The 25,036-nt window shown below is 51.6% G+C and overlaps 1 protein-coding gene across 2 annotated transcripts in view; it reads right to left on the bottom strand.

The window, feature by feature from the left end:
* The window catches only part of CHST11 (carbohydrate sulfotransferase 11), an 85,635-nt gene that overhangs the window by 47,464 nt on the left and 13,135 nt on the right, over positions 1-25,036 (bottom strand). Inside the window, exon 1 of one of the 2 annotated variants that reach the window (XM_032954375.2) lies at positions 1,960-2,458. The exons of the other annotated variant lie outside the window; for it this stretch is intronic. The gene's annotated coding sequence lies outside the window, so the exon portion shown is untranslated. Of the gene's footprint in view, positions 1-1,959; positions 2,459-25,036 lie in introns of those variants that run through there. 2 annotated transcript variants of the gene reach the window in all.

Here is a 25,036-nt window from a genome sequence, read left to right as displayed (position 1 = left end):
CTTTAAAGGACGTCGTGCTACAGGCTTGGCTAAAGGTCTGGCTCTAGAGCGGTGTTCTTCACTGGTGTTCAGAGAGAGGGGGGGTGGGGACACTTTCACCGATAAGACATCGTCAGTGAGTGAGGGCCGCCACACCATTTGAAACCATTGGGAGTTTGACAGCAGCACGATGATGATGATGGGGGTGTTGTCACATTTGTGTAGGGGGGGGGGCGCACTAAAGGCCACCAGGGGCCGCCAGTGGCCTGCGGGCCTTGCAATGAAGACCGCTGCACGAGAGCCAGAGCGGTGGTCATTTTACCGGGTCACTTTCATCTCACAGCGAGCATCGAGCACAAGCCCTCAAATCGACCCTCGAGTCTCTGTTGAAGGCAACCTGGGATAGCGCCACAACGTCCCTAGCAACAACAACAACCGCCGTTCGCCACTAAGTGGCGGTGACATCACAACGGCACTTGTGCCAGGCTAGGTGCACTTCGAGGCCACGTAATGGTGCGTTGAAGGGCTCGCTGCTGGCAGGAGGTCACGGAACAGACCCAGGTGCCACTGGTCGACTGGCAGATGCATCACCTGTATTCCCTAACGAGCACCTATCCACTGCCCCTGGAGCAGAACCTCGCGATTTAAATTTACACCCCCCCCCCTCCCTCGCAAACATTGGACTGCATCGGAGGGTCGCCCACTGATGAGATGGAGCGACGAAACCATCTCGTGTGGGGGCGTTAGATGGAATGTTACATCTCAGGAACTCGTGGGACGGTGCGGGCTCTTTCGCACCGTGCACGTTCGCCAACCGTGCTAATCGTAGGCGCGACATCCATCAGCGGATAGATCCTGGCCGATGATGCTGCTGCCGATTCGACGGGGCCCTCGCTCGAGTGAGGCGGCGCTCGTGCAGAGCTGCTACGAACCCCTCTCTGCCGACCGCTGGCGCGACACCAACAACAACAAACGACACAACCACGCAAGCCCAACAAGTGCCGCCCACTGTAAATCTGCTATCGGGGCCGATCTCGCATCGGCCGCTCTCTCACGAGCAACTTGCGCCTGCAACAGCGGTCGCAGGAAGTCTGGCATTCGTCCCCGCAGTGGATGATGGATCATGGCCCATGAAGATGATGATGATGATAACGACGACGATAATGATATGAATCTGCAGTGGCTCGCTCGCGACGACAGGGGATGTAGCCACCGCGCAGGGGTCCGACAAAGCGAACCCCTCCGATTACAAATCTACTGTTTAATATTCAAGGCGACCGCAGTCGCCCCCGCACTCGCACCACCACCGCCACCACTAAGTGTATGCTAACGAATTCATCGCCGTGTACCAAGGACCCTTCTTCCCGCGTCTTATCAACGCTCGCCACCGCCGAGTCTGCCGCTCACGACGGGAAATTAAATGCTCCGTCCGAATTCGGACGGGCGGCAACGGGCAGCCGGCGGTGACGCCGCTCTCCCAGAGTCCGTGGCGGACGCAGCGTTGCGGAACGCACCACCCACGTATAGAATCCGCGCGGTCATTCATTCATTCATCGCTTCTCCTTGTGCAGAGTAGGATTACAGTGCAAAGGTTTTATTATTCCGGCGGGTTGGTTGTGTACGGAGCGGCTATTTGTGAAGTAAACCGCCTGCCACGAACTCAAATGTAAACACTCGTACATCACACGGGGGGGGGGATGTGCCCGTGGAGGGCGACTGGTGCGGAGATGGAGCGGGACGGGGAGGTGGAGCGATGGGGAAGTGGAGCGGCACGGGGAGATGGAGTGCTGGGGAGGTGGAGCGATGGGGAGATGGAGCGATGGGGGGGGGGGGGTGAAGCGATGGGGAGGTGGAGCGATGGGGAGGTGGAGCGATGGGGAGGTGGAGCGATGGGGCGGTGGAGCGATGGGGAGGTGGAGCGATGGGGAGGTGGAGCGATGGGATCAACTGCGTGCGGAGGAGCGAGATGGATCGCGGTACCTGCAGGTGTGGCGACAGCGTGCGCAGGCCTTCATTCAGCAGTGGATTGATCATGGCTCACTAAGATAATAACCAGAACGTTGAGGATGATTCATTGCAGTGGTTTCCGCTGCTGCATTGGGTGGCGGTGTATAGACACTACCGCTGTTTTTATTTAACGAGTGACACCTCATAAATAATATATATAATAAGCTACGACTTTTGGACGTTTGATCTCTTTATCTGATCGCTCTGGAGAAAACGCTTTTGCCCCGGCACATTATGGGTTATCGCATTCACCTTATCGCACACGTTCTGCGGCATTGCCTGTTGGCAGCGCTTCGGCGATGATGATGATGAAGGAGATGCAGAGCGTTTTCCCCATGCAGAATACAAACGCTCCGATTATTATTTTGACAAATACAACATCCCTCGCTGATTGCAGGAAACGCAAGTCCCACATCGACGGTTTTCCAGGGTGTGGGTCCCCCCCACCCCCCCCCCTTTCAAATTCCTGGGGATAAACAGAGCGCACTTTTTGTGTATCCTGTAACAAAGGAAGCCCCCCCCCCCCCGCGGTGGGTTTAAACGTAGGCACCTCCGTAAACATTTCCGAGTAATTAACTAAACAACGCTGTACCGAGGGATGTTTCTTCTCTCCCTCTCCTCTCCCTCCTCCTCCCTCTTCACGGATATGGAAGCCATTCGTGGCGATATTTACAAAGGAAACGAAACGTCTGAGACCTCCCAACGATCGTTGGATTAACCGATTCCCCCCCCGCCCCCATCCTTCCGTAGGCGGCGGACGGTACCGAAAATTGCCCGGACATTGGGGTCACAACAAAGACAAAGATCCCCCGTATAGTCCTAACAGACTGTTGGGACAAGTGTTGTTAGCGAGCACCTATGAAGGCCGGCACGGCACACCAGGGGGATGGCTGGCCAGCACCACGCCCGACCGCCTTTGTCTCCCTAGTGGCGATGCTTACACACCGCACTAGGCACTCATCTGAGGCCGAGTCGACCTAGGGGGAGGCCCAGGATCGGTTCAGATAACCGTCACCGCTGTTGGTGGTCCTGAGCGAGAATGGAACTCGGGTGGCCGGGTTCGTGGCGCAGCCCGGCGCGAACCGCTGCACCACAACGCCCACTTATCCAACATTCAGGGCGACGACGCCGCCACGCTTGGGTCAACTGCACTGATGGGATCATTTGCCGCCTTCGCTCCGTTATTTACTTTAACGATCTGTCCATCTGTCTCGAACGCCACTTTTTCCTTTTTTTTGTCGAAAAGCGCGAGGCTAAGTCACGATGATTGAGACTCGGCAGATCAGGCAGGACGGGACCTGTGCGAGCGCGCGTGCGTCTTTTGTGCCGACGCTGCTCACGTTTAACCTTCGAGTCCTATATTAGCGGCTGCATAATGCAAGCGCTTTTCATCTTCCGACTCTCGGATGTCTCTTCGATCTATGTACCGCTTCGCGGTGGTGAGATGTTAACTACCTCGCCTGGTATGCAGGAGGTCGTCGGTCCGATCACGACCCCTTGACGCCTGCTGCTGCATATTTGGAGTTTGCGTGTCTCTCTCTCCCCCGTGGTCGCGTAGATTTTTATCCGGGTCCTCCAGTTTTTCCCCTCCACATTTAGAAAGACGCGTTTAGAGTATTTGGCTGTTATACATTTCCACACGTGATAAGCCACTTCGTTGAGCTATCATTTGTGGGCAGATAATTTCTGAAAAAAAAGAGCTACATAGCTCAGTGGACCTTATCTGGTAAAATAAAAGAGAGAGTATAAAGAGAGTATAAAAGAAAAAGTAGTTTAGTTTAAATAGTTGAGGACCCGCAGCTGCTGCACTGTGACACGCGCCTCCCTACCACCGCACATAACAGCATTCATTTTGATCAACCCTGACAGGATGATGAGCCAAGTCAACCACCGACCAGGATTTGAACTCATAATATTCCAACGGAGAGCCGTGTGCGCTGTCTCCGCGCCACTCGGCCTGGATGATGATGAAGAATTATAGTATTATTATTATTATTACTGTCATGTCTCCCTCCCTGCCCCTCTGTGTCCCCGCACACTTCAAATTTCCATTTTTGCCAGCCAACAAAAGTCTGCAGTGCATCATTACCTAATTTACATTTAAATGGAGCCTATTGGAATAGAGGGAAAGGTGGACCAGGGTGGTGGTGGATGGTGGTGGGGGATTGGGTGATTGGAGTGGTGGGGATGGGGAGGGGGTATGAATGAGAAGCACAGGAATAGAATTCGAGAAGAGCTGTTGATGTGGGAGGCCTGGGGGAGATTTGGGGGGTGAGGGATTGGGGGGGGGGGGTTATTGGGGGGAGGGCGGCGGGGGGGGGGCAAATGTCACAAGCCACCTGCTGAGTTTTAATCAGTAATCCCGGAATTATCTGGGGCTGATAGGGCTAATTGGGTAATTTTACTTTTTTTAATTGATTTTCTCTTGCAGTGATTCACGCCCAGGTTCCAGAACCGCACCTGCAGTCGGGAATGTTTATGAGAAATCCACGGCAGATGGCACGAGCAACTGGTACAAGTGTTTTGGCCGATCTCGTGTTTATAATCAAAATCATAATAACGTTGCGATAAACGAGGCCCCGTATTATGTAAGGGGTTCTCTTGCCAATAACATCTGGCGTTTGTTTAACAAGCCTGCATCTGCTGCTGAGGACTAGGCAAGTCAAAACCGGTCCAGAGATTACTGGCTTAAACAGATGTTGCCTAAATACAGGGTGCTTCAGAAAAATGTTAACACTTGTATGGGAATATCGTTTTTAATGGAAAAGAGTGGATAATACACAGTAACATGATAACAAATGTATCTTAATCGCTTCAAAAAGTATCCACTTGTCCGCCATCGTTGTCAGCACGTGGTCTGGAATCTTCTCCAGGTGGTCTCCAGAGCCCAGAGGCAGCAGCACATGTCACGTGGTCTTGTTGCAAATTCTCCGAAGTGTTTACATTTTTTTGAAGCACCCTGTATATTAGTCCGGAAAGTCAATCGGCTGACGGACTAAAATTATATATTTTACTTCTACTCTGTGTGGAGATGCAAAAGGGAGGTGCTTCTATTTACTTGTACTGATGATAATCATTAATAATGATGATGTCCTTTAGCCAGGGCTATGGAAATGCCACCAGAGCAGGGCAGGAGAAAGCAGCAGAGGGAGACGGGAGGGGCTGATGGGAGGATGCGGTGGCGCGAGATACCAGGACGGTGGATGTGATGCGAGAAGAGGCGCCGAAAAAGGAGCTCGCGGAAGGGGAGAGCAAACGCGAGCGGCCAACCAACCCCCCCCCCCCCCCCACGCAACGAGGAGACTTTTCGACGTGAAGAAGATGCACCAGGACCCCCACTAAGCCTCACGACGATTTATTAAAGACCCTGCATCGGAGCGTCCCTTCGTGGCACGGTGCATCGCGGAGAATCGTGGAATCACTGGGAGAAACCTCGCCACGCACACCACCATCACCAGGCCACCCCGCACCGCAAGCTCGCGAAAGCCTGGCATTCCCAGGCGGTCTCCGATCCAGTTACGAAGCCAACTTACCTCCTGATGTCTGGCAATATCTTGGAGGGTGTGCGGGGGGGGGGGGGGGAGACTCGGCCATGGGAGTTTGTTTTATTAATGTGCAGCCTTCCGCCACACGTGTGCGGCAGGACTGCCGGCACAGCCAGACGGATGTTGTGGTCAGAAAGGAACCCTTGTATTGCTTAGAGAGGAAGACAGAGACAAAGAATAATAGATGGCACGAAAAAGTAAAATAACCATGCCCTCCGCCAAATCCCGCATCTGCTGCACAGTAGACATGCACGGACCTCCAGGATCTGCTTTGACAGTCCCATTCCACCACCATCTGGCCTTTGATGTTTACCCCTTGGGTGCCGGACTCGTGGAGGTCAATCTGGCCTCGTCCACCCGACGCACGTTGGGGGTTGTCTATGAAATATACCACAAGAGAAGGACGTGTGGCTGCCCGGAGATCCCAGGGGACACCAGCGCGTCGGAGAGGAGGTCCACGGAGATGTGCACGCCGCTGCGTGACTTGGGGATGCCGTGATCCAGCAGTGGATTGTGCAAGGCTGACGACAACGATGAAGGTGGTGATGAATAGCAGTGGCTTTTTCAGAATCGTCGCGACGAGTCTCAGCACCTTTTGATGAGCGTCTTTGATAATGATGTTTGACTAGTTCCTCAATTAAAATCTTAATGCACGAGGAGAGAAGACAAAATACATGTAAGGACACCATCTGCGAGAGACGAGAAAAACAACCTCAATATAGTTTAAATATTTATTATATCAGCTTGAGAGTGTTTTGCTGGTATTGCTGCACCGCTGTCATCGCGGCCTCGAGATGTTTACGTGTTAAAAAAAAATGAACGAGCCGCTTAGCGACCTCTCACGAACGTCGCTCAAGAATCTGCAGCTTCACACTCTCCAGGCCACGACGGGCCTCGGCAGCCTGGTGCCCAATTCCAACCTTCGCGCCATTTCTTTTTGGTTCTACCGCGGTTCCAATTCTCAGAGCTTAGCGCACCGCCTCGGTGGGGTAGGAAAAACGAGAAACGTTGTCATCACCTCGCTCAACGTGGGAATCCACACCCCGGGTTACAGACGCCGCCGCACCTCGCTCGCCGCCGCGGTTGATGGCGGTGAGCGTTTTCGGCAAGAGTGCAGCACGTTGTGAGCGACCGCCGAGCTCAGTCCGGACACCTTATGGAATCAGATTCTTTCGAAATCCTTTCCCTCCCCTTCCCCCCCACAATTGAATCCATCCTACCCTCCCTCCAAATAAAAACAAAATTCGAGATTGTCCTTGAAAATCCAAACCAACAAAACATTTTTTTTTAAATCTTCAAATCACAATTTTTTAATCTGAAACTCATCCCTAATGCCACATCTCTCATCCGCACACACACACACACACGTCACGTCACGTCATTAGCGACTCCGTTTTGCATTCGAGGGAGCATCCAGTTGGTGACGTTGCGACACCGGAAACAGAGTCGCGATGTTAAATAACAAAATTGTGCCGTGTCGTGCGTTTTAAAGGTCGCCAATGATGCATTTTGGCCGCGGTGAATTACCTTTGCTTAAGATTGACACGCTTGCAGTCGTTTTCGTCGGAAGATATTATCAATAACGGCGCTCAAACGCTCCGCGGATTTGTGCCAGCCTGGTGTGCAGATGCCGGGGGTGGATTGTTGTAATCGCAGCACAGTGAGAAGAGACGGCGATGCCCCTAGGAACTCTTCGTCCAGCAGTGGATTGATCACGGCTGATGGGGACGATGCTAATGTGGCGGTATTGCGCCCAGCCCCGCTGCAAATCCACCCCGCACACTCGCTCCGGAGTGTCTCTATGGAACCCTTTCAAAATGATGAAGAAGAAGAAAAAAGAATCGGCTTTACCCTTTCTGACAACAATACCGGAGGTGTTTAAGAGGTTCAAACACCAAATAGACACCCCCATTGTAAGGCACCAAGTTTGCATTCGCCGCGCATGATCCCCTCCCCCAACTCTCTACGGGGGCTAGCCATTGTGTGCCAATGCCACAACAGGCAACAGGCAAAAATCAACCACCGGCTGCACGGACATGTTTCCGAAAAACAACCGAAGGACCCATCCTGCAGCGGCGTGCACGTGGCGCATGAAGTAAGAAAATTCAATTCCCGTGTGAAAGCGTACAAATCACGGCTGATGACGATGACAATATAACGATGACGATTACTCGCGCTGTGACTGAGCAGAGAGTGGAACGCACGGTCACCCGCCGCCTGCCCCCCCCCACCCCGGATCGCTCGACTGAGACCCCTGAGCCCATCAGCTGACAGCCGGCGCCGACGAACGGCTAAAGAACCCAGACGCCAATTTGGAACGTTTGCTGGTGTTCCAAAATCAGTTGCCCACTTCAGCAACACGCTGTGAGTGAAGGATGATGGGTCTCGGTGTGAGTCTCTGTGTGAGTCTATGGGTCTCTGTGTGAGTCTGTGGGTCTCCGTGCGAGTCTATATTATGCTCAATGGTTGCACCACAGCACCGCATTGGCTTACAATCAATGCCATCAAATGATGGTTCGAGAGATAAACATGAATTCATATAAATGTTGCCGCTGTACCAAAGCTGACTTCCTTATCTCTGCAACGCGCCGTGCAAGCAAAGAAGCAGAGGAATTGTACGCAAATAAACACACACAGCCAAGGAACTCAAACCACTTTTCCACATTAAATATTGCACTTTTGATGGAACGCGACGAGACAAGGCTGAGTGATCACGCACAACAAGACCAGACATTATCGCGGTGGTGCTTTGGGAGCTGGAAGCGAAGCACGTCGGAACAGGAGAGATGTCAAGGAGCACACGGCCGCACGGCTGGTGAACCGTCATCACAGAGTGACTGGGTGTGTGTGTGCGTGTGTATGTGCATGCGTAAGCGTGTGCGTGTGCGGAGTGCGTGCAGAGCGCCCTGCGATACGAACCCGGTGACCAGAGTTCTATACCCGCTCACGGCCACCAACACCAGCAGTGAAGATTGTCTGAACCGGTTCTGGGCCTCCCCCTGGTCGACTCAGCCTCAAATGAGTATCTGGTGCGGTGTGTGTACATCGCCACTGGGGAGACAAAGGCGGCCGGGCGTGGTGCAGGCCACATCACGTTATCGTGTACCGTGGCGGCCTTCACAGGTGCTCGGGAACAACACTTGCCCCAGCAGTCCGTTCAGCCTATATGGTGAATCCTTATCTTTGTGTGTGTGTGTGCGTACAGCCATAGGCTTAGCTGCTGCTACTGCGGCAGCAGCAGCTTGGAGCGAGCGAGGCGTGCGAGTTGAGACTTGCGACATTGAGAACACAGTCACGGTCGTCCCGGTTATCAGAGAATGTAGCGCACACGCCCCCCCCCGCCCCCCGTGAGCGGATATTCGTTGCGGTGGCGTGGCTGGCTGGCATGGGGCCCTGGTGCGACGAACGAAATGGGCCCCTGATCTCAAATCTGCCTCTCTTCCCCCCACCTCTTCGCAGCCCGGATCCTGTGGCCCCTCTCGCCCGTGGACCCCCCCCCCCAACCTGGTGCAGTTGCACCGCCTGCACACTTAATCGCTACGCCGCTGCTCCCAGGATATTTGTTTTCTTTATTATTGTGCACCAAAAATAAATAAAATTATCTCTCTCTTTGCGGGGGAGTCTTCATCCACTTTCCGCACTTAGTTGATTTCAATATAATTTGAATGTTCATGCCGGGTTACTGCGTCCTAACCGATTTAAGCTTTAACCCCCTAACCCCTTTACCCAGAGGTACAAATAAGTCAGGGGAGAGAGGCCGGGGGGGATATTCACTGGTGTAAACCAATATTCATTCCCCAGTAGTAACAAATAAATCACCGGCTTCGTTTTTCCTGTGACGGCGCCACCGATGATGCCACGCCAAAACGTCGTTGCGATGTTCATTTAAAGATCGCTCCCCGAGTATTCCACGATAGAACTGCGTACGCCGAGCTAATTAGCACCTCCGATTAGCACGGTTGGCTACGTACAGTGTGAAAGAAGTTCAATATACACGCATACATTCATACTTTGGTGCTTGCATTGTCCTTGTGCTGCTCGCCTGTTGGAAGTTTTTGGTCTCTAGCACTGGTGAGGCGGTCTCTGGTGCAGGCCAATTAGTTTCAAGGACGTTACGTACATTATCAAAGTATATATTTGCATTTTTCATCAAACATATCTGTGGTTAATGCAGACCTGATGCCTTGTAATAGGTGTCAAATTGGTGTTTGAACACCTAAAGTCGTGTATTTAAGCCAGAATTGATCAATCATTTTTAATTCAGTATTTTGATCCTGGAAAAAGGATCCCAAAGATGCGTCCAAATGTTCATCTCAATAACCATCGTTGCCATTCTCATTCACTCAGGCGAGCGCCTTCGGCGCAAGAGCGCTAACGAATTAGTATCTAACGAGAAATAATAATTGCGGAATCCTTATTTTGACATTTACAGACGGGGGCGGGTGGTGGTGGCGGGTGGTGGTGGCTGGGGGGGGGGGTCGGCGTATCATTCTTCTTTCCTGACGGACCGTGAACATAGAAGCTCGGAGAGACGTCACCGTCGCGTCTCGCCCACGCCCTCCTCCACCGCCACCGCCCGTCCCCCGTCACCGGTGCGGGCTCGCGGAAATGTTGCCGAGCGAGCGGCGGCAAGACGGGCGAGCCGCCCGTGTCCTAACAACGTATCGCTGTGCAATGTGACTCCGCGCTTGTGTTTTCTTTTACCTCGCGCCGAAAAAGTGTCAGTGACGCATCCGCACGAAACCACGAAGCACGCCCGGCGTGGTCATTGAGCGTGTGCTGTGTGTGTAACCTCGCTGGGCCCCACGGGGCTTAGAGCAGACCCAGGTGCCGGGCTACCGCAGAAGGGGAGACGTTTGGTGAGGCCGGGTGCGAGGGCCCTTTTAATTCCTTGCACCAGAGCCCACGCCAACACCAAAGAGCACCACCGTCATCATTATTGCCGTCGCACTGAAAAAACAACAACCCTGGGGTCGTGAGCATCGGGCTGCGTTTTGTCACGGTGGCCGTGGGGGGTCAGGATGCCCAGTTGGCACTGGCGATGCCCTGTCTTCGAGTCCGGCTTAGCGAGCAACCGCGATTAAACCCGGCATCTCGAGTGCAGAGAGTTCAGGGCCTTTAGCACAACTGAATTATAATTGGGAGAGAAAGAATGCGACGGGGTTTTTTTTTAACACGCAGAACTATCGACACGCCGAGCGCTTGGCTACCCAGCCGCCTAATTATGTATTTATGGTTGAGCTCGGGGGGGGGGGGGGGAGGGGGGTGGTGGGAGAGATGGGGGTATTAGGGTTAAGCACGCAGACACGAGCTAACCGGCTGGAGCGTGGAAACTCGCCGCAAGAATTGCTCGGGCAACACATCCATTCAGCCCTCTTCGTTCGCATTATTTGGTGCAGTTGTGCGGAAACGACGGGATGCGTTTTTTTTTCTCCCCCCCCCCCCCCTCTTTGCAGGAAGATTATTCTCTGGGAAGAAAAAAAGAAAACGGTAAGCGTTCCGCGCCTCCGAATCGACAAAACCGCTGCTCAGCGTGAGCGATATTAATCTGCCAAATTTGACAGTCATTTTGTCCGGGAGACCAGACATCTGTTTTAAAATCGGAATGAAGCGCTGTGCGATGAATCCAAGGCCTGCCAGAAGAGATACGGTGCTCTGTAATCTGCTGTCGCAACGGAGGAATGGCTCGCACCAATTTTTTTGGGCGACAGATACACGAATGCACAAGCGAACGTGGCAGCACACACACACGTAAAGATGCCTCGCATAGCCTTAACAGACTGTTGGGGCAAGTGCTGTTAGCAAGCACCTATGAAGGCCAGCGCAGCGCACGAAAAAGTTGGTAGCCAGCACCACGCCCGACCGCCTTTCTCTCCCCAGTGGCGGTGATTTTACACACCGTACCAGGTACCCATTTGAGGTTGAGTCGACCTAGTGGAGGCCCATGACCGGTTCAGATAATCGTCACTGGTGTTGGCCGTGAGCAGGAATCGAACTCGGGACGCCGGGTTTCGTAGCACAGCACGCTAACCGCTACACTACCGTTCCCCACACAACAAAGACAAAGATCCCCAGTGTAGCCTTAACAGACTGATGGGGCAAGTGCTGTTAGAGAGCACCTATGAAGGCCGGCACGGCACACGAAGAGGTGGGTGGCCAACACCCACCCACACTGCCGCTCCCCACGCACACACATACGTACACACACGCGCACACACACACACGCAGCCTTGCGCTACGCCGGGCGAATTCTCTTTATGTAAAAACTCGCTCCAAGGGCAAAGGATTGTCGCACATTCCCACTGGCTGCAGTCACTTTCCATACTAAGGGGACCCCCCCCCACCTCGCCCTCCCCTTTCTCCCTTTTATATTTAAAGAGGAGAAAAATATAAAACGAACAGCTTTACATTTTGGACGGCGGGGATGATCCCACTTCTGAGAACCATCGTGGATGAGAGCTTCGCGGAGTGAGGAGTCACAGATATGGCACAAAGAGGCTTCAAAAATCGGCGCTATTACCGCGCCCGTGATTGGCAGCGCTATTACAGCCAACAACGAGGCGGCCAGGGGCTCACTCTCTCCATGCACCGACTGGGAATGTCGCGAGTGGACTGGCACTGATAACACCGCTGTGGCAAGCCAATCGGAGCCTAAGGGTAAAAATAAAATAACTCAACGTTTGTTAACGCTGAACGGCGTTCTGCCCGTAACATGCCCATCATCCATTGTGTTTCGCAACAACGCACGATGAGTTTGTACGCAATTATTTTATTTTTTGCTTGCGTAGAGCCGGGCCCCATCGCCTGTATGATGGAGTGCTCTGGTAACCCAGCCCTGATTCTGCTGATGTGGGGCCGACTCGGTCAAAACCGGTGCCCAGAGTTCGCGTGCTCGCTGAAACAAACGCCGCTGGCTCACAAACTTTGGCGTGGACAAGCGAATTGGACGGCGGACTGTGGAGACGCAGAACCCAGTTTTCACTGTACAGCAAGAGCCCAACACAACCCGTCAATCACGCGGCCCTGAAGGAGAAACGTGTTAATCTATAACAATGTTTATAATAATTTGCACGCATTGCACGCCTTCTGTCACGATGTCTCAAGACGAAGTGGACGAAAATGACAGAGATGACTTAAAGCGGGAACTGGTTGGCAAAAATAAGGGCCAGAGAAGAACAAAGCTGCCCATCAGGGAAAATCTATTTTTTTTTTAGATGTGGTGCGGTTTTAGTCGGCACTAAATTATATAAGGCACCGTCCTAGAGCCTTGGCCTCCTAAGGTGGGGAAGCTCCATAACCACAGGGGGAGGAGGGTGGGATCAGGTAATAATGTGCACACGAAATGTGAACTAAACTAAACTTTTATTTCACCAGGTAAAGGACCACTAAGCTATATTGCCTTTGTTGCAAAAATTATGCCCCAACAAAGTGGCTTATCGTCACGTGGACACTTACAGTGAGGGAAAAAAGTATTGGGTCCCCTGCTGATTTTGTACGTTTGCCCACTGACAAAGAAATGATCAGTCTATAATTTTAATGGTATGTTTATTTGAACAGTGAGAGACAGAATAACAACAACAACATCCAGAAAAAACGCATGTCAAAAATGTTATAAATTGATTTGCATTTTAATGAGGGAAATAAGTATTTGACCCCCTCTCAATCAGAAAGATTTCTGGCTCCCAGGTGTCTTTTATACAGGTAACGAGCTGAGATTAGGAGCACACTCTTAAAGGGAGTGCCCCTAATCTCAGCTTGTTACCTGTATAAAAGACACCTGTCCACAGAAGCAATCAATCAATCAGATTCCAAACTCTCCACCATGGCCAAGACCAAAGAGCTCTCCAAGGATGTCAGGGACAAGATTGTAGACCTACACAAGGCTGGAATGGGCTACAAGACCATTGCCAAGCAGCTTGGTGAGAAGATGACAACAGTTGGTGCGATTATTCGCAAATGGAAGAAACACAAAAGAACTGTCAATCTCACTCGGCCTGGGGCTCCATACAAGATCTCACCTCGTGGAGTTGCAATGATCATGAGAACGGTGGGGAATCAGCCCAGAACTACACGGGAGAATCTTGTCAATGATTTCAAGGCAGCTGGGACCATAGTCACCAAGAAAACAATTGGTAACACACTACGCCATGAAGGACTGAAATCCTGCAGCGCCCGCAAGGTCCCCCTGCTCAAGAAAGCACATACTGTATCGTCACAGCAACTGTCCTCGTATTTCGCTGCACCGAATCTTTCCCATGCCCCATCAGCCTCCCTCGATTCCCTCTCGTAGCCCTTCTCACTGTGTCTTCACTGACTCTTCTCATAATAAAACTATTAAACTATTTATTATTTTGCCAGGTAAGGCTCAATGAGCTACATAGGTCTTTTTCAGAAGCGACCTGGCCCTAAATGCTAACTCGATTAAGTGGTTTATCACGTGCAAATTTATAGCAGCCAAATACTCTAAACGCGTGCTGATTCTAAATGTGGAGGGAAAAAACGGAGGACCCTGGAAAAAAATCCACGTGACCACGGGGAGAGAGAGACACGGAAACTCCAAATATGCAGGTGTCAGGGTCGGAATCGAACCCACGACCTTCTGTCTGCCAGGCGAGGTAGTTAACATCTCGACATCATGGATCGTATGTAACTTGTTGTCTGGAAAAGGAAATCAAATGGATGCGTGCAGCAGTAAGTCTCTAGCTGGCGAGCAAGAGCCTCTCTGGAGCAGCGTGAACAAGAGGACACTGTCAAGGATGTCTAGCCGCGTCTTGAGGAGCAGCAGCCTCATCTCGAAATCACAAAACTCCATTCGGTTGAGCGGCCCAAAATAAAAATAATGAGAGGAAGATACAAGAAGACTTGGTACGCAAAACGTCGCCTGGAGCAACGCTACGGGTCGAGCTGCTACTGCAGAATAATAAGTCCCAAGGCCCCCACGCTGTTGGAGGGTGCCGATGGCCGAGACATCCTGAAGAGCGGCAACCCCGATGGTCGAATCGAGCGCAGGAGCCGGAGTCTTGGTGGTGGTGAGGGTAGAGAATTGCCCAGAATGCCACCCGTTTTGTTCCGCTCGGTGCCGCCGCGTTCTGGACGAGCGTGTTCAGTCTTCGTTTTTTTGTTTGTTGGTGCCCGTGCACCGCTGCCAACGCAGCAGCGGCGGCGGCGTCGCAGTAACGTCCGGCCCACGTGCCAGTTCGCCGTTAACGACGCGCGGCTCTGGCACCAAACGAAAGGTGCAAGCGGCTCGCGCTTTGACATCCGCAGAAAGAAGACAACTTTAAAAACAAAAACACTCCGGCTAGGGTTGGCGCAGGAGATGATGAGTAGCGTGCGTGCAAACCGCTCGCAACACCAACTGCATTTGTGAAACTTAGGCATGGCATGATTTGGTGCTTATTAACGATGCCCCTGGGGTACGGCGTGGGGGGGGGGGGGCACAGCCAGCACCGAATGGCTCATCAGCGGCCCTAATCGGGGGGACACTCGCAACCGCCTCCTCACCCCCATTAATGAGGCGATTGCAGCCACTTACTCGCTACCTGCGGCACCGCTCTACACAGCCCTGCGCTCGGTGTGTGCACCCCATCACGATACGGCGGTGCACGTGAGACGATGACAAATTGCATAATTAAGGCTCACATATACATACAAAGACAAAGATCCCCCGTATAGCCTTAACAGGCTGTAGGGGCAAGTGCTGTTAGCGAGGACCTATGAAGGCCGGCACGGCACACGAGGGGGTGGGTGGCCAGCACCACGCCTTTGCCTCCCCAGTGGCGATGTTTACACACCGCACCAGGTACTCATTTGAGGCTGTGTCGACCTAGGGGAGGCCCAGGACCGGTTCAGATACTCGTCACTGGTGTTGACCGTGAGCCGGAATCGAACTCGGGTCGCCCGGTTCGTAGCGCAGCGTGCTAACCGCTCCACCACCGCTCCCCATACAAAAACATACATACCACACACGCATGTACGGAACACACAGACACAAGGTACAAATATCTCCCCGTATAGCCGTAACAGACTGTAGGGGGCAAGTGCTGTTAGCGAGTAGCGCCTATGAAGGCCGGCACGGCACACGAGGGGGTGGGTTGCCAGCACCACGCCCGGCCGCCTTTGTCTCCCCATAAACACACACAAACAATGATGTCAAATGGTTAAATGGAGTAATTGGGAAGCAGCAGCCGCAGCTTTAATGAGCCCTCTTCCAGCCTCTGACAGCGGCTCCAACACGTTCACCGCCCCAAGCAGGGTTTCACGGTGCGGATCCAGCGGCCGCCCCCGATCAATCCCGCGGTGTGGGTCGTCTTCACTCGACGTCCGCTGCACAGTGGACGCTACAGATCCCGCTGATGTCGTTCTGCAAGAGCAGGCCCATTGTGTGCCGGTGTCGTGGCCCCAACCTTGATAAAAATTCACGCGGCCACGGAACCAAACCGGTCTGGCAACAGCTCAGCTGCTCAGCGCTGGTAGATTGTTACACATGTGTGTGTGTGCGTCCCTCCTCCTCCTAGTCCCGCATTCCAATTATAAACTTGACACGCGCACGCGTCTGAGGAGGCACAGAGGTGTAGAAGCAGGGCCAAGGACCCACGGCGCGCGTGGGTAGAGGCGCACGCTTCCAAACTGCGGCGAGGGGCAGAAAGGAGGAAAACCCACGACAAACTCCGATTCGAGAACTGATGCAAGTCCATGGAATGAAATTGAAACGACTCTGCGAGGTGGGCCTTGGCCAGAGAGGATGATGGCCACTGGCCAAGAGTGGAAGAGACGGAATGGCGGCTCGAGAGGAGGAGGAGGGGCACCATCCGCCGGGAGAGACGGAGCGACGGAATCGGCTCGGGCTCAAGGTTCTGGGGTGGACCTGATGAGGAGGTGGCGGCGGCGGCGGCATGGGGAGGCCTTAATCCAGCAGCAGATTGACCATGGCTGCTGACGATGACGACGCTTGTTAAGATTGTTTGTGTACGCTCTCGTTTTGGGGGTGCCGGGCTCGATGTGATCCAACGCCGCCGTTCCCCCACAAAATCTTCGGGCACCGATCGGGAGCAGACTCATTTGTTCGGGGGAGCGCGCGTGGCGCGGCGGAGGGGGGGGCATCGATCGGCACGCGCTGTGCCAATGACCGCGCGTAACCGGCACGTTTCAATTTACATCACGTTAAATTACCCACTCGATACGCGCAACGTCTGCAGGTGACCGAGGTGGCACGGCTCCCTGGCTCTCTCGCTCTCTCTCCGCCAACACAGAGAGAGAGAGAGGCCGCTTGACTTAAAAACGCCGCCCCCCCCCCCACCTACCTGCCCCACATGAGGATTGTGATTTTGTTATCCATTGTCACGATGGGTCACGGCGTGCAAGCAAGCTGCGTTCATTGAAACCGGCTGAGACAGAGAGAGAGAGAGCGATGCAACCCAAGAAGAGAGAAATATACAATGAAGGGGGAGACGGCGGGGAGAGGGGGGGGGGTGAACACGAGCAAGCGAAGTGAGAAGCTTACGGCACGGATTAGGCGCTTGAGGTTACGCCGTGAGTCACGCCAGCGCGGCCGTGGCCGCTCACCGTGGCACCGCACCCGGCCACCGCTCACGGCTTGGGTGAACAATTCCGGTGGTAAATTGAAACCAACCGACTCGCCACGGCCGCCGCCTGTCCAAGCCACACCGCCAACACGGCCCGGAATAATCAGCCGGTTGTTTGTATTTTTTAATAATTATTTATTATTACTATTCGCCAATGGAATCCGCGGTGGCCTCGGCTGGAATTGCTCGCCACGTGTGGAAATGTCAAGGGGCAATTCCGCAACAAAGCCGTCGGCAGCGATGGAGGCTCGGAGCGCAGCGCCCCTTGGGACGCGGCTGGCACCGTTGCTCGCGACTGCTCCGTATGCTTGGGTTTGCCCGAGCCGTAACGAGAGGGGGGTGCTCTGACTAGCGTAGAACGCCGCTAAGAAAGAAGGAACGAACGAACGAACGCGTAAGTTAGGAGGCAATCGGCCACGCGATGGATTTGCCACCTTCACCATCCCGTCGTATTCGTTCCGCGAGTCCACAGGTGACACTTGCATGCGGTTATTTCTAAATAATTTAATCCGTTCCAACACGAACAATAGCAATGCCCACGTCACGACCGTCGTTATCGATATTCACCTGTAACAAACCTGCCGACCCGATCTTTCAAGGCACAAATTGCGCCCAACTTAATTTCTCACATTAACGATGAAGCCGTTGGATCAGCGTAACAAGATCAGGAACTTACGCGGTAAAAGGACGAAAAATTTACGGCACCCCGGCGCTTAAATTGATAGCACAAATATCAACAACTCCGCACATTCGTCACTAATAGCCTTAACATTAAAATTATATAACAGGTGACGTTTCGCGCAACGACCCTTCTTCAGAGCACGTGATGTGCTTCTTCATTTTTGTTCTCTGCAGAAGGGCATTGCACCAAACGTCGCCTATTACATATATTTGTTTATTTTAGGGCCACACGGTGTCATGGATGGGCGTGTGGAGTTTTTGTTAATTGTGCTGTGCACCACCGCCGAAGCAGCAGCAGCATCCCCACGTAATTTGTTTCAATCGGTATGGTTGGCAAAGTATGCGATTGCGATGTGTCCTACCCTACAGGAGCCATTCTTGTTATTAACAAGCACTCCGATATGCTTCCATTCAAGATTAAAAAAAAAAATCAAACGTTAAATATTGATTTAAAACTTTCGTGACTGCAGGAATTCATATTCTTTGGTTCTTTCGGTAAAGTCACATAGAAAATTAAAAATTTAAAATATATAAAATAATAAAATACATTTAATTAATTAAAACCAAAAGCTCACGACGTTTCGATCGCAACACAAGCGGTCGTCACCAGGCACACATGCGCGCGCATGCGCGTGCACAAAAACAAAGATCCCCCATATAGCCTTAACAGACTGTAGGGGCAAGTGCTGTTAGCGAGCACCTATGAAGGCTGGAACGGTACACGAGGGGGTTGGTGGCCAGCACCACGCCCGACCGCCTTTGTCTCCCTAGTCGCGATGTTTACACACCGCACCAGGTACTCATTTGAGGCTGAGTCGACCTAAGGGAGGCCCGGGACCGGTTCAGTTAATCGTCACTGGTGTTGGCCGTGAGCGGGAATCGAACCCGGGTCGCCAGGTTCATAGCGCAGCGCGCTAACCGCTACACTATCGCTCCCCACGCACACACACATGCACACACACACACACGCGCACACACACACGCACGCGCACACACACACGCGTGTATGTGTGTGTGTGTGCGGACCGGTTGCGCTACAAACCCATCAACTTGAGCGCGATGCCTGCTCACGGCTACCAACACCAGTGAGGATTATCCGAAACGGTTGTGGGCCTCGTCTAGTTCGACTCGGCCTCGAATGAATACCTGATGTGATGTGTGAACATCGCCACCCCCTCGTGTACCGTGCCGGCCTTCATACAGTGAGGGGAAAAAAAGTATTTGATCCCCTGCTGATTTTGTACGTTTGCCCACTGACAAAGAAATGATCAGTCTATAATTTTAATGGTAGGTTAATTTGAACAGTGAGATACAGAATAACAACAAAAAGATCCAGAAAAACGCATGTCAAAAATGTTAGAAATTGATTTGCATTTTAATGAGGGAAATAAGTATTTGACCCCCTCTCAATCAGAAAGATTTCTGGCTCCCAGGTGTCTTTTATACAGGTAACGAGCTGAGATTAAGAGCACACTCTTAAAGGGAGTGCTCCTAATCTCAGCTTGTTACCTGTATAAAAGACACCTGTCCACAGAAACAATCAATCAATCAGATTCCAAACTCTCCACCATGGCCAAGACCAAAGAGCTCCCCAAGGATGTCAGGGACAAGATTGTAGACCTACACAAGGCTGGAATGGGCTACGAGACCATTGCCAAGCAGCTTGGTGAGAAGGTGACAACAGTTGGTGTGATTATTCGCAAATGGAAGAAACACAAAATAACTGTCAATCTCCCTCGGCCTGGGGCTCCATGCAAGATCTCACCTCGTGGAGTTGCAATGATCATGAGAACGGTGGGGAATCAGCCCAGAACTACACGGGAGGATCTTGTCAATGATTTCAAGGCAGTTAGGACCATAGTCACCAAGAAAACAATTGGTAACACAGTACGCCGTGTAGGACTGAAATCGTGCAGCGCCCGCAAGGTCCCCCTGCTCAAGAAAGCACATATACATGCCCGTCTGAAGTTTGCCAATGAACATCTGAATGATTCAGAGGACAACTGGGTGAAAGTGTTGTGGTCAAATGAGACCAAAATGGAGCTCTTTGGCATCAACTCAACTGTGTTCGGAGGAGGAAGAATGCTGCCTATGACCCCAAGAACACCATCCCCACCGTCAAACATGGAGGTAGATTCATTATTGTTTGGGAGTGTTTTTCTGCTAAGGGGACAGGACAACTTCCCCGCATCAAAGGGACGATGGACGGGGCCATGTACCGTCAAATCTTGGGTGAGAACCTCCTTCCCTCAGCATTGAAAATGGGTCGTGGATGGGTATTCCAGCATGACAATGACCCAAAACACACGGCCAAGGCAACAAAGGAGTGGCTCAAGAAGAAGCACATTAAGGTCCTGGAGTGGCCTAGCCAGTCTCCAGACCTTAATCCCATAGAAAATCTGTGGAGGGAGCTGAAGATTCGACTTGCCAAACGTCAGCCTCGAAACCTTAATGACTTGGAAAAGATCTGCAAAGAGGAGTGGGACAAAATCCCTCCTGAGATGTGTGCAAACCTGGTGGCCAACTACAAGAAACGTCTGACCTCTGTGATTGCCAACAAGGGTTTTGCCACCAAGTACTAAGTCATGTTTTGCAGAGGGGTCAAATACTTTTTTCCCTCATTAAAATGCAAATCAATTTATAAAATTTTTGACATGAGTTTTTCTGGATTGTTTTGTTGTCATTCTGTCTCTCACTGTTCAAATAAACCTACCATTAAAAGTAAAAACTGATAATTTCTTTGTCAGTGGGCAAACGTACAAAATCAGCAGGGTATCAAATACGTTTTTTCCCTCACTGTAGGTGCCACTCACTAACAACACTTGCTCAAAAAAGTTTGTTACAGCTATACGGGGGGTCTTTGTCTTGTGTGTGTGCGCGCGCGCGCGTCTGCACGTTGGGTGGCTCAGTGAGTGAGTCCGCCAACACCTCAACTGTAACGCTGAGCCAGCACCGCTGAGAAGCTGGGTTCCAATCCAAGCAGCCGGCTGTAATTACGGGGAGATTTTCCCAGAGGGTAGCGAGTTTGGTAGTCTCGGCACGATCAAGAGAAGGGCACAAATACAACCACGGGTATCGGTCTCGTTTTGAAGTTGCCGCTGTCAAACCCATCCATAAAGGTTTCTTAACCAGAAGAGGGTTGGGAAATTCAGTCACCCCCGCGGCCAAAGTTTCTTCACGCTCATTAATTGGCTTAAAACATCTAAATATGTAGAGGACTCCAAAACTTGGGAAATTGTTGGCACTGGCTCACGCCTGGCCGCTGGCTTCCATCTCGTCTCTGTGGTTCCTCAGCGATTGTGAGAAGCAATGTTCACGAGCGACGACGAACGAGATATTAAACTAAGCATCGTCACCGTTGTTAAGCTAGATAATTGAAGGGCGCTGGTGTAGTAATGTGTATAACGGTCATTCTGGCACACGAATTAAAAGTCTGCAGTTACATGGAGATCTAAAAGTTAGTGCTTTGATCTGTGCCGAGCTGAGAAGTCTCTTTGAACAATCAGGCAAAGGTAAAAAAAAATCCGTGGATCGAGCACATTCACAGGGGTGGCAACTGGATGAAGGAAGCTTTGAAAAAGGGTTGGGGAAGTTGGGAAAGCAGAAAAAATATCAATTCTGGCCGACGACGACTCCAAGGCAAGTGGCCCTTGTAGTGAAGCGAAGACGACAGCTGAAGATCACAGATGACGGACGCAGCTCGAGCCAAAGACACTGGCACGAGGCAGGTGATTCGAGAAGTTTAGAAGATGCCAAGAGTATGATTTGGCGAATGCTTTTCATGCAATTTCGAACACAAAGCCTTTGACAAATGATCCCCAACGACTGCTGTCCCTATTCAGGTCTGTCGATGCTAATCGAAATCGGCGAATGAAAATCCACATTCATGGCTCGAACCACCGAGTGAAAGTCAAAACTCAAAAAAGCGATTCGCCATTTACAACCCTGAGCCAGCGGTGGAAATTTCACGTTCCTATGGCAGGGGGCAAGTCTATTCATAGGGCAACCACTGTTGACTTCCTTACAAAGTGGTGCTCACGTTTTCGACTCCAGGAGGGACGACGATTGGATGAGTCAATTGACTCCCCAACCAGGATTTGAACTCATAACCTTGCGATTGCGAGCCGCTTGCTACCTCGCTCGCTCGACTGCTGAGGCACCAGGCTGTAGCCCAACTCAAGGTGGCGTTTGCACAACACTCTGGCTGGGGGGGGGGGGCGAGTGAGCGGAATTTCACAGCGGTGGGACATTGTGGTTATTTCCATGGAAAGGGGAACACTGCAGAGCGCTGCAGATGTAAAGTCCACTGCAGATGTAAAGTCCATTGATTTCCCGTTTAAGGACTTCTTAAAATTGGCTTAATCCAAAGCTGCTGCTGTTTGTGCAAAGTACTTGGCACCCGCGAGACTCGGAGGCTGTGATGAATGAATGAGGGCAGTGATAAGAGATAAGAATAATAATAATATGCCAAGAAAGCCTCTGTCTCAAGGCTCAATTTCAGGGGCGGGTGCCGCACGTAAATGATTAGCTATTGCACAAGGAGTAATGTCAAAGTCCTTCGTTTATCCGAATACTGTAAATAGAAAAACTCGTGGAGTCTCAAGACTCTGTTGTCGGCAGGGTTCTGAAAATGAGTTTGTAGGTGGGTTAAATCCTTTCTTAGCCCTGATGGCGGCCCCACTTTTTTTGTTTCTTATATGCACTGTCTTGAGATTTAGCTTCCTTTGATGATGATGATGATGACGATGCTTTGTACTGCAATGGACTTCAAATAATGTATTTCTTTTGTAAGTAACGGTTTTTTTTTTTATTGGGTTCAATCATCCAATGACATCAACATTATATGCGGTGAGGATTTCAAGAAACTGTTTAAAGACTCTTTATAAATTTGAAATATTATTATGATTCAGACCTTCCAAATGACTGTGCGTGGCCGAGCTCAAAGGAAAATACGGATCAGTGTTGGCAACCAAAACAACGGATTGAACTCAAGAGTTTAGCTTTCTTATTCTTCTGCTGCTGTGAATACTGCGCCCACAATGACTCTAGCTTTTGCGCGATGAACATGGCCCCGCCGTTGTGACGGAGCGTCCTCGCCAATAACCCATCCGGCGATCCCAGCCGCATTTCGTCTAAACGCCGATGAGCAAACGGAAAATCGAAACCGGACCGGAACTCTTTTCCCTACTCAAACGAATGCTATTTGATATTTTTTTAAATATATATTTGGTCTGGGGAAAGTCTATTGGCAAGAATGGATTGAAACGCAGCCGTATTTACGTGTGGAGAGAGCGAATTGGAGGTCCACTTATATTGTACAGCGTCTGGTGGTGTTTGCGGAACCATTCCCCTTTGAAGTCCCGGCAGCTGCTGCCGCTCGCCAGGGCCATCCGCCGGGCATCCAGCAGAGAGGAAACAAAAGTGGAGATGACAAGGGGGGTGGAGAGGCGTGGGAGGTGACGGGCGGGGGAGATTTAAAAAAAACCCCACGAGCCAAGGGAAAAAAAAACACTCGATGCTGCGTAAAGTACGCTTTGTTTACAACGGTTGCTGAGCACAGGAACCACAGGCCTTGGAAACGCCAAGCGGCCAGCAATGGACAGCACCGTTTGGTGGTGTGGTGACACCTCTGGTGTGAAGAAGGGCCACACGTGGTGTTATTGGCGAATTCGCCAAGTCTTGATTGAATGTGTGTCATTAGGTAAAAGGGTTAACGCTTTTCTTGAATTGAGCACGGTTTTTAATGAATACCGTCTTGGGGGGAGCAGGAGTCGTTGGAAGTGAATTCTGAGTGGTGGGGGCAGAGCGGTGACAGCGGCACCGCAGGAGGGGTTTGTGATGTGGGCCGCGTGGTGGAGCAACTCAGTGTCGACGAGACGAAGCAGCCACGCCTTAGACCTAGTGCTTAACTAGCGCTGAACTAGTGCTTAACTGGTGTGGGAACCACTGAGTGAAGGCCGTTGGAACAGTTTCCATCAGAGCTTGGGGTAGGGATTTTTTGGCGCAAGGCACTACCACGAGAGTACAAGATAAACGCCTTTCCATAATGATCCAATATTATTGTAAACTATATTCCACTTGAACTCCACAAAAACATGCCACAAAACAATATGAGATAAATGTGACGTGCCAAAGTTTTTATTTTTCTCAGAAACTGCGTTCCGAATCGACTGAAAAATTAATCCACCGCTAGTAGCGATATGAGAGTGACGAGGAGACGACTGACCGGGCGAGCGAGGTGACTGGAGGAACGAATCCCTCTGAGCCAGGAAGAGCGAGCGTGTGGAGCCGGAGTGAGAATAGGTTTTTAAGATGTTAAAACACCAAACTGAAACCTTTAACAAGGAATCATGTCTGCATTAACCACAATACTTGTGGTCAGAATGCAAACAAAAAACACGTAAAACCAGAGGACGCCAAAGGTCTAACACCGTTTTGAGACGAGGCTCAAAAGAAAGCTGTCTCTGGTGTGGGTGACACAGTGAGTGACAGTGGGTGACAGTTCCCGCCACGCAAAGCCACTTCCTCCACTTTTATCTCCTCTCTCTCCTTCTCCCGCACGCAACACAAAAGGCGTGGGCAACAAACGCCACCGCAGTGCTGCTGCTGCTGCGGCCGTGACCGCAGCTCCTTCTGCTCCTGCATACATTTCACGCCGAATAAGCCCCAGTAATCCTGGATGTGACTTCAAAAGCAAATGGGAATATTTTTCAGAAAAAAATACTCCCACCACAGCGCCAACAGAGAAGCATCAGCAGCAGCTGTTGATTTTGAAACGATTCCACGACGAAGCTATTCTGCGACGATACGTACGGATTATTTATCGTTTCTCGTGCCGTGCTCTCATTGTTTTGTTTCGCTTTGTGTTTGTAACTCTCTTGAGAGAGAGAGAGAGCGAGGGAGAAAAGAGAAGAGCGAACACGGACGGTTGGGCTGCGAGGGGAAGCGAGGGTTGCTTGTTCAAAGGGACCTTCAATTAAAAGAGGCTTTTGTTTATAATGCAAATGTTCGCGTTGTTTCTCTGGCCGTCTCCTGCAATTTATGAGCTAGTTCGGATAGCAGAGGATGCCGCCAGCAGTCCACCCAGTGGCGGCCGTGGCGGCGTGCATTTCACAGACATAGCGTTCTAAACGTGGATTTCTGGGGAAGTTAGCCGAGTGGCCCCACGGGGTCAGAGCACCGGGCCAGCAACGCTCAGATTCCGGTCGTTTAAAATCCAGGCGGCAGCCCCAATTGGTG

Source organism: Petromyzon marinus, chromosome 14, assembly GCF_048934315.1.
Source record: "Petromyzon marinus isolate PM22_M1 ecotype Great Lakes invasive population chromosome 14, UKy_Petmar_22M1.pri1.0, whole genome shotgun sequence".
In the NCBI taxonomy this organism is placed as follows: domain Eukaryota; kingdom Metazoa; phylum Chordata; class Hyperoartia; order Petromyzontiformes; family Petromyzontidae; genus Petromyzon; species Petromyzon marinus.
Note: the sequence above shows the minus strand (reverse complement) of the source record. Positions and strands in the feature narration are given on the sequence as shown.